Source organism: Protopterus annectens, chromosome 7.part0, assembly GCF_019279795.1.
Source record: "Protopterus annectens isolate FY-2018-M chromosome 7.part0, PAN1.0, whole genome shotgun sequence".
NCBI lineage: Eukaryota > Metazoa > Chordata > Ceratodontiformes > Protopteridae > Protopterus > Protopterus annectens.
In genome coordinates this window covers 798,756,077-798,766,993 of record NC_056739.1, presented here as the reverse complement: position 1 = coordinate 798,766,993, position 10,917 = coordinate 798,756,077, and the positions used below count along the sequence as shown (strand labels likewise).

Genomic DNA, 10,917 nt, shown 5'->3' with positions numbered 1-10,917 from the left:
AAATTGCTGATATTTTAGCATGTGAAACTGGCAATTTAAGGCTCTCATTGCTAAAGTTGCAGACGTATATACTTTCTTTCCCCATCTGTCTAATGCTCTGGAATCTCTGTCAGAGGGGACTGGGTTTTTTTTGCTGACAAGGCCTTAATCCCTTTGGGTCCCTGAGAAATAGTTTCAGAGTCAGCAACGGGGCTTTTATACAGAAATTTGTGAGAGTCAGGGACTCTGTAATATCTATCAGGCTTAACTGGGGCTGGAGGTAAGGAGTCAGGATTTAAGCTGGATTCAGTGTACACATCATCCACAATATCCAACACTGGCAGAATAGCAAGGGGTCTGTGTTGAGGTAATAAAAGGAAGTCTCTGAGCCTTTTCTTGGATTCTGAGTAATCCTGGCCTTCCCAATGGAAATGCTCCCTCATGGTATATGTAAGGTCTCCCCAAAGGAGTAGTCTTCAGGCGGAGAGGCTGATGGAATTGATTCCTCAGCCTCAGAATCCTCATAAGGGGGTAAAGAATATCCTAGTTCTGAGGATGAATCTGAAGAAATGGACACCTGGTCGGAAGATTCATAGTCTGCATCCTGTCTGGGCCTTTTATCAGGTGGGGGATGGGACCCCCTGATCAGTGTGATTAGGTCTTCGGCCATTTTGAGCATTTGTTTCTTAGGCATGGAGGCCTGTCCCGGAGAATGCTATATCTGTTTCTTTGTTTTTAAGGGGGGCTTAGACTTAGCAGAGGGTTTAATAGTTAACTGGGTAGGTCTGTAAACACCCTCTGAAGCTGTGGATTGCTCAGCTACTTTGGTTCCCTCTGAAGGGTTAGTTTCCATAGGCTGAAAAACTTGTGCGTCCAAAGGCCCAGCCAGCTACACGTCGGAGTCTGAGGCGGTCTGTGGTTCTGTGGAAGCGGTCGTCAGGGGCTGCTTAGGCACCTCGCTGAAAACCGGAGAACCGGCAACCAGCCCAGAAGAGGCCTCATCGTCAGTTTTTGGCCTCGGATGCCTGTCCTTGTCTTTGCGCTTTTTATGTATTCCGATCGTCGGAAGTTCCGATGGCATGGTGCAATTGAATTTTCTGCCAAAATAATGTTGGGCAAAATCAAACCGTTTAATAGCAAGCTTGTTAAACCTAGCACAAAACCGACAACTAGTGACATCGTGGCCTGGGCCTAGGCATGGGATACAATAGGAGTGGAAATCCTTATGAGGTACTTGCTTCCTACAAGAAATACAGTTATTAACTTTTACTGACAAAGGTCTGAGGCAAGAAAAAGTTTCCCCAACGGGGTACTTAGCTTTCTTTGTAGAAGACTTCGGTTCTGGATTCGGAATGAAAATCTCAGGAGTCGGCCGACCGGCACTTGCAAACTGCTTTTGCTTCGGGCACCACGTGGCAAGAAAGACTGAAGAAAATGGCATTGGCTGCATCTTATATACCCCTGTCGCACTGATGTCAGGGAGGAGGCGACAGCAACCGACGCCGGACCAAGACTTTGGAACTCAGGCCGACTGGGGAACTGCCTGACGGCAGGATAACCCAAGTGTAATGACTGCAGCAGTGTAACACGATGAACATTCAAATGTTATAAGAAAGAGACCAAAAATGAGCTGAAAATCTGGACAGTTGATGGGTATGAGTAGGGTTGTCATTACCATCAACTAAAATCAAACACAAAATGTGACACATTAGAATGGGGGAGGGAAAATGTAATGGTGTGTCCGTCTTAATGCTGTCCTCTCACTAATGCACATGCACCATTTATTGAATTTCATCATGTGCCTAGCATCAGTTCCTTGCATTCTGCTTTTTCCACAGCTTCCACAGTTCACAAAGATTAGCTAATTATATCAGTCACATTTATTTTAACTAAACAATGTTTGCCTACAGCAGTCCTTTTACCTGTTGTATTTATCTCTGTTAACCATGCAAGACCTACATGAGGACACGTACCACTGTGGTATGCAACTCCATTTCTGTCTGGTTAAACTGCTTGCTTAGCATCACTCAGTATGCAAAAGTGAAGGCCACGGCATTCAAATCAAAGTCTGCAGGGTTTAACTCATTTACAACACCTTCCTTTTTACCCAGACACCAACTTCAAAACAAAGCACTATTCAAATCAAGACCCAGCATGAATTCTTACTCCCTAACATGTAACAGCAAGAGGGAAATAGTTGTTACTTTAAATACATTGCTTGACCTGTGATAACCACCCTACTTTAAATTTAACAAGGTATTTATGAGTCTAAAATAAAATGCACAGGAATGGATGAGCTCCTTCTTACATAAACACTGTGCAACTCCAGATTTGTACATACAATCAATGAATGTGACATGCAGTATCTCATTCATTATGGCTATATCCCATCCAAGAAGCTCTGCCTGGCATGATTCCATTTCAACATTGCAAACTGCTTCTTGTACTAAATGCTTTAGCAAATTCTTACATCCCATAAGTATGTATATGTTTTCCAGCATATTCTTGTATCTGTAAATATGTTTTATTCATTTCTTCCATGTTTCTATTTACTGGTGCTGTGCATGTAAATGGCCCACTGAGATCAGTGCATTATCCTGGTAAACATAAGCAAAATAAGTATTTTAAAAGACACAAAACTGCAGCCAAAATGAAAGCTGTGTTGCTCAAAACAAGGGATTACCTAGTGTAGCTGCAAAACCAGGTGCCCTCCCCAAGGCTTTGAGAGTTCGTACTGAAGGTACTGACTGCACTGCACGGCTGCACCATTTAAAGACAAATTTTACTGCTAGCAACCAAGCAGTGCCACACAGCCAACCACCAAAGCCGGAAGCTGGAGTTTCCATCCTCTATTTAGTTGCTGGAGAGTCCAAAGAAACAGCAACTGAATGAACTGTAACTTCTTTCCCATATAGTGTTTGCATAGTTGGAAAGGGTTAACTGCAACCTGTGTGGCTGTGGTTGAGGGGCTGCAGTACAAGTGTATATAATGGCACATAAGAAAAGTCAGAGAGCTAAGCCAACCAGGAAAAAAAAAAAAAACAGTGAAAAAAAGAAAAAAATGACGGATTTTAAACGAGATTCACAAGCAGCTTCTTCAGAAAAGAGAATAAACAGTTTGGCGCCAAGGCTTCCATTTAAAAATAAACATGTCATAATGACATCACTGCTACATCCACATTCTGATTTAAAGGCACACTGATGAATTACTAAAATTAGACAAATCATAGCGACAAATAGAATTCATAAAAGTTTTACTTAAAATGAGAAGTTACATTAAATAGGGTTTTAGGTTTACTACTACATTTTTGATAGAAGTTCTTTTCACTGTTATTTATTTATTTTAATATTTTTCATTTTATAATTCGATAGTGTTAATTATTTTGTTAGCATAATTTTTTATCAAATAAACAATTAATTAGACCACTTAAATAATATATATATTTTTATGAATTCTATTTGTCGCTATGATAATAGTTTTTTCACTGTTTTGTATATATGTGTTAAGAGCTGGATACAGTTTTTAGCCCATTTGAATTTATAATTCAGCAGTGATGTCATTATGACATGTTTATTTTAAATGGTGTTTATTCTTTTCTGAAGAAGCTGCTTTAAAATCCACGCCCTGTTTTCTTCAAGCACCTGTTTTACCAGTATATAATGGCACATGTTTTAATGCTCACAGGGCAGGCAAAATAAGAAAAACAGCCAGAATACAAAGGTTGGGGGGGGGGGGTGCACAAAGTCACACAGAGGATAACTGCGAGCACTGCATTTGTCAAATGGCTTATCTAGAATTCTCTTTAAATGTACTTAAAATTCTACCTTTCCACCCTTTTCTCTCCATGTTCCATATCCCCCAGAATACATTAATGGAGTCCCTCTCCACCACCGATTCCATGAGTCTATTCCATGAGATCACAATCCCACATGTGAAGAAGTACTTCTACAGAACAAGGTGGTAGTCACTCTGTATTACCTGCTCCATAAGCCCCCATTATCATGTTATTCTTATTCAGAATGACCCTTTGATGCATCAACAATATGATGTCTTTCTCCCCCACTTTGGCCTCTGAAGAGAAGCTCCTCTCCCTGGTCACACATTTTCCTTCATCCCAAACTCCTTCAGCTGGGTTTCTTCTGGATTCCTTCCAGCAGCCTAGTGCGCCTCTCCTTCAACAACCCTCAGAAATGCACAAGGCAATCGGGTCCTGCTAAGTGGAAGTATTACTACTTTGCTTCTATAGTCTATTCCCCTTCAGTACTCAACTTCATACTGTCATGGCCCTCTCAACCTGTTCCTAATGGTTCAGCCTAGGCATGATAACAGCACAGGATAATTATCAGGTGGTGCCTGTCATCAATTCTGCTCCCATTGGTTTACATTTCAAACTAGAATTACTATGGCCCAAACAAAGTACTATGAATTTATCTGCAAATGATAAACCTCAAATGCTACCTTTCTGCCACTTGATAAGCTTTTTCCTAACCTTTCCATAAGCATGCCTTGAACCTCCGCTGTTGTATCCCTTTATGATGAAATGAAGATCATGTTCTCTGCTTTCTAAGATTTGTCTAAAACATAAACAATGGATAGTACTAAAAACAAGGCTGACCACTACAGTGGTTCACTAGTCACTATCTCAACACTGTCCTCTTACCATAACCCTCTATGTCCTACCCTTAAACCATTCTGTAGTCCTCAGTGTATGTAACTGTCCTACCTGTATGGAACCAAGTCTAAGGCTGGGTATCCATATCTATCCCTGCTGTCAATTTATTCAGTAACACAGTCAAAAAACGAACATGTTCAGCTGACACCTCATCCCATCAATGAATAGACTCTGGCTGCTGTCCAGAGGGCTGATGTCCTCCAGAAAAAGTTGCCAGCCATTTCTCAGGCTCCCTTCAATACATTCTTTGCCACCACTTTTTTCTCCCCCATCTCCCACCAACACTTTTCCAGTACCATAAAAGGCTAAACATTTGCTGTCTTCCAGTCCTCAAACACTTCTGCAGCAACTGGTGAGAGACCTGCTAAAGATTATGGTATGCTCCAGGATACTAGCCAGATTCCAGAGGATGCCTGGAAGTAGCTCATCTCTTCCCTAGAACTGTCGGTCTGCCTCCGGCTCTTCTCCCCCATCTGGATGTCTATCCACTTCTCTCCACACTCTGCCCTGTCATCTTCAGCATGGCACCCTGTCCTTCCCTTCCTTTCCTTTGTAAAGACTGATGCAAGTTACTTATCAAATACCTCTGTTCCCGTCCCCCATTTCTAATTTGAATTCCCTAACATCTTTACTCAGCCTGGCCAACTGCATCCTTTACTTTCCTCTTTTTGCTAAAGAATTCCTTGATTCCTTCTGCCATCTGCCACTAGCTTGCATCTCTGCTGCACTTACTCTTATCATTTTTCTGCTTACCTCCTTGCACTGTGTTACTTCCACTCATCCCTCCCACCCACCTCTTGTATACACTCTCTTCTGCAGTAAACACTTACTTTATATTCTTATGCAGCCAGACTAACCTTCTTTTCTTCCCGTTTTGTTTCTTCCTCAAACCTTCATTCATAGCCCCACGTATTAAATTCCTGACATGTTCCCATAGCTTATTTACCTTCTTAATTTGCTTCCAGACCACCTGCAGCACCTTGAGTAATCCCCACTCTGACACCTTATACTATCATCTTTGGGTTCTTACTCTTCTTCACTTGTAGACCACACGATGCCACAATCACTACTAGCACCTTCACTCAGACATGTTGGATCTCCTCTACCTTGGTTAGGGTCATACCCGCAATACTTTTTTCTCTTGGCACAGTCTTGCATTGGATGGCTGAAATGGTGCAGCACTTAAACACATCCTAGTCACATCGCCAAACAACAGAGACCCTCAACAATTCCCATGTTTACACAATACACGCAAAGCCCACCAGCTCCCCCATCTTCCTTTCCTACGATTCCTTAAACTGCATACTACTACCCATCCAGGTCATACTTGTTTACTCCTCTGCTATGCCCGGTATCTATTTTCGCTGTCTACTTCACACTCGAGTACCTCCTACCCTTACCGATTCTGTGACACCCCTTCTAACTCAAGTTAAAGGTGACATATTGGAAACATACCTTCCCAACCTAGTTTGGGGGCAGTGATATCCTTCTGTACCACAGCACAGCACTGCTCTCTCTGTCTAGACCTCCCCCAACCTGTACAGTCCCAAGCCTCCATTTCTTCTCCACCACCAAAACCTGTCCTTATACTCCTTAGTCCTCATCTTCATCAACATAAAGGATGTTGGCACAGATAGCATTTCTGAAAATACTACATTCAAAACCTGCTACAGAGTTTCTTGGTACAAACAACATTTCCGAGAATGTCCCAGAAAGTCTTTGCCTTCTTAACTGTCTACTCTGACAGACCATTGGTGTTTACATGAACCACAATATGTAACCAGCCATCCCTTTGGTAACCAGCTTGGTTATCTCCTCTCACGACTTATTAAACTTGGGTTATGACACCAGTTTTACTTATGTCAGTCTCTCAGAATACTTCCTGGTGAACTGAGTCTCAAATCACCAAAATTTTCTTCTCTGTCCACACACTGGCTTCCCCTTTCCTGCTTCACTTCCTGTCCCATGTCACTAACTGTCTTGTACCTATAACACGTCCCCCCTCCAGTTTCTCTCTAAGTGGTTTCATAAGAGAGCCGTGTAATAACAGAAGTGATAAGCACCTATAAAACTGCACCACTGATAAAATTCTTCAATAAATTGTGCTGGGTAACAAATGTCAGCATACTGTCTAAAACAAAACTGCTTTCCTTCTGAATGATTACTACAGACAAAGTTCAACCTAAGAATGAAGGATGTACCTATCCCCTAAAAATGCACCTCGATTCACGTTTTACAGTGTATAACTGGAGTAATAATCCATGGTATATGAACCTATTACTCTGCATTTAAAAGCAACAGCATACAAAACTCTCCAAAATTCCCATGGAGTTCAACGAGCAGTTTTAATACACCTTTCATCCGCCACTTTTTACTGAACACCACATTAATGCATTTGCCAATTACTTAGTTATACAAAATGAGAGGTGGGGGAACCACAGACATCCTGGTACTCAGCAAAGCAAAGGAACTAAGGGTACTGGCCAGCTGAAGGACAAATTAATCACTCTCACAAAGCATGCACACCTCTACAGGCAAGTTACAAAAACAAACAATTCAAAAAAGAAGAAAGACAGGCTGAACCCCTAACAACAACCTGCTCAAGAGGTTCACCAGTACCCAAATACTTGTAGCTAATACCAGCAGTACTGGTAGCTCTATGCTACCAAACAAACGTACAGAAATGCACTTTCCCAGACCACTGTGGGCGTTGGTTGGCACTTGTGGTAGCATCAGCCCCTTGACATTACTTCCTACACTGTAAACAGTTTTCAAACATGATAAGCTAACAGAAATTCCATAACTGTCCAGCTCTGAGAAATGGCAGTGCTGACAAACTGCTTATAAAGTCCACATTGTTTACAATGCCTGTCTCAAGTATTTTGTAGTGTACCTCTTTCTGCTAGCTACTCCCCAAAGGAAAAGTTGTGATGCTGTAGTAGAAACAATGCCACACTAAAATTAACTACTTTCATGCTCAACCATTCAACAAGGAAAAAGAGAATATTCTACAGGCAAAAATAACATGCTGTCAGTGCAAATCTTAAAAATTGTTCCAGTCCAGCCAGTGTCACCAAGACTTCTCAGCAGAGTAATGCAATCCACTTGTAAGCCATGCCAATGGTGATTATTGTCAGCATCACAGTCAGCCATGTGCAACCAATATTACCCACACTTCTGATTAGTGTACTAAAGTAGTCAAGCAATCATTCAGTACAGTCGCCATCACCCTGGCTACTCAGCAGTGCACTGTAATACAATCAGTCAACATCACCCTAGTTTCTCAGCAGTATACTATAATACAGTCATCCACGTAACCATCTGGTAAAGTTGGTGACCGCAAGACTTCTCAATGGTATTGCTACAACAGTCAGCCATGTCATCACAGTGGCACCCAAACTACCCAAGAAGTGTAATATAATACAGTCATGACACCATCCAGTACAGTGACACTCTGACTCCTCAGCAGTGCACCGTAACACCATACCGTACAACCAGTGACACCCAGACTACTCAAGTGTACTATAACACAGTCAGCCAAAACACCATCAAGTTCAGTCGGTGACATCTGGACTCCTCTGCAGTGTACTGTAATACAGTCAGCCACACCACCATCCTGTACAGCCAGCTTCATCATCGGTCCTCAGTGGTGGACTGTAACAGTTAGCCAAAACACCACTCAGTGCAGTCAGTGATGCCCAAGCTCTTCAGCAGTGAAGTGTGATACAGTCAGCCATGCCACCATCCAAGTAGTGCCACCCTGACTACTCATCAGTGTACTGCAACACAGCCAAGTATCATCACTCAACAGTGGACTATACAACAGTCAGACACACCACCATCCAGCAAGTCAGCGGCACCCAGACTGCTCTGCAGTGTAAGGTATTACTAGTCAGGCATGCTATCTTCCCATACAGCCAGCATCACCCAGACTCCTGTGCAGTATAAACAATATTCTAAGCAGTCACACTGGTGGTCTGTGCTCTCGATTTTAGTAGATTCCTTACAAGATTTACCTTGCACCATTAGTGCCAGACACACACACTACCCCCACCCAACACCGTGTGCTGACAGCAGTGCCAGACATATAGCACCCAACTCCGTTACTGATATCTTCCATAGTCCCTCTGCTTTGACTCCTCCATACTTAAAATTCTTGTTTCCTAATGAATTGTTAAAGTACTTCAAACTCCAGGGTTGTACTTCAGCAATCTACACCATTTTGTATAACACTCTGTTAAAAGATATAACTTATCTACAACTGCAACAATGCAGTGCATGTTTTATAAACCTGCTCACCTGCCTCTATGACTGCAGAAACTGCACATATGTACGATTATTTCTAATACATAATTCCTTAAACACAAAGTAATATACCTAAAAATACAAGAAACAAAATCAACTGCAGTCACTAAAACAGGCTTCAATGACAGCAATGAACAAGTAGATGACCAGGCACTTTGAGATCAAAAACCAATTACAGGCCAGTCTTGCACTTTACCTTTGCTACACCTGAACTCTACTGCACTAAGCCCAGACTATGACTCAGATTATTAGAGTCTGACTAGTAGCACTTGTAATGGAGGACCCGGAAGAAGGGCGTAAGTGGCATCTTTCTGTTTGCTTGCACACTCCAGGAGGGAGGGAGGTTGGGGTTTTTATCTGTGATTTGATATGCTCCAGATGATGACGGCAGTGCCATGAACAATGGCAGTTTGTTGTTAAAAGAAAATTCATCACAGAAGGTGGGTCGGCAGCGGATGCTGCATGACATTATGAGTGTGACATCAGGAGCTCCGCTCATTTAGGATATATATAAAAAATTCCCTGGCTTCAAGAACAGTACATCTAGCTTTGCCAAATACTCCACTGTGGCTTCCCCACCTGCTGATAGAGCAGTTCTAGTCGGGGGTGGGGGTGGGGGGGTGAGAATCAGGGACACTACAGTGAAAAGGAGCGATGGGAGCAGCCCTACAGCTCATGGTCCATACATGCTAAATAAAGGCAACCATGCAAAGAACTCCAATAACTCAAACCAATAAAAATAAATGAAGGACAACACTGCCAGTCTGCAGATCCAGAAAGTCCAAAATGCTCATCATGGCTACAATTCTTCCCGAAAAAAGATGAGGCAACTGTCAAATGTCTGAAAAAGATCCTCAAGTTAAAGTAAAATGTAAACTTACCCTTAGAGATGGGAGTAACCTCCTTAACATACATCATTAGATGTTAGTCTTTAATGCAAAAGAATATTTTTGCAATTAATTTTGTCAAGGATGTCCCTTTGAAATTTTTCTTGAACCTAAAACTCCAAATATGACGTCATGAAAGACTGAACCCAGAATACCTCACTACGTACACTGATGCTAAATGCATCAACAGTCTTACATCCTAGTAATTAATGCAAGCTGTGAGTTGTTTCACAAATGGAACACCCTACATTGTAAATTAACACTTGTGATCATTTAGTATCAAAACCATAAACTATATAAGTAACTATTCCTCCTAAAGAAGCACAGTGATACTGATTACCCAGAATGTGTCAATGGTGTATGTAAATCATTGTTAATACCAAAGTTGACATAATTTTGGAGTTTGGTCATTAAAAAAGTCCACAATGAAGCTAAAACATCAGAAACCATAACATATTCTTTGTTTTATTTTCAAACCACCTACAACTTTTAACATCAGCAGTATATCCAGAAATGAACTGTTTAAGACACATGCATGAGATTTGTGACAATACACTTTTAAGTGGTAATTATGGTCTCCAAACCACTGAACTACTTAAAGACAGTTCTATAACAGTGCTAAGAAAGGTAACAAATTAAACAAAGCCAAGGGATCCACTGTGCCAAACAAGCTAGACACGGCTGCAACAGTAAAGTACAACATCCCCAATCTAGTGAAGCAATAGCCAGACATGGACAGGAAACAGTCATGCAACAAAGTAACAAAATGTGACAAAATGACAGGACAGAACAAATCCACAACGGATTGAGAAACCAAAATGCTACTGAAAATCTCCACTTTTAGCTGATGCGGTACTTCTCCAGTCAACCTATGGTTCCAGGGCTGAGAACAGGCTAAGAAAAACAGATTTAAAATGTTATGTATTTTTCTTTTCTTTTGCTCATTCTTTCTACCTACTAGTAACACATTTCGTCTGCAAAATGCATGTAACTTAGTGACATTTTTTTCTTGTAAATGTAAAACACAGTGAAAGGAAGGCAAATGCATTATTCTGAAGATATAACCTCTTGTG

At 41.5% G+C, this 10,917-nt stretch overlaps 1 long non-coding RNA gene across 2 annotated transcripts in view; it reads right to left on the bottom strand.

The window, feature by feature from the left end:
- Positions 1-10,306: 10,306 nt before the first annotated feature.
- Positions 10,307-10,917, bottom strand: part of LOC122806694 — a 1,210,421-nt gene continuing 1,209,810 nt past the window's right edge. For both annotated transcript variants that reach the window (XR_006365540.1, XR_006365541.1), the window contains one exon: positions 10,307-10,738. This is a non-coding gene — a long non-coding RNA (uncharacterized LOC122806694). The remainder of the gene's footprint in view (positions 10,739-10,917) is intronic.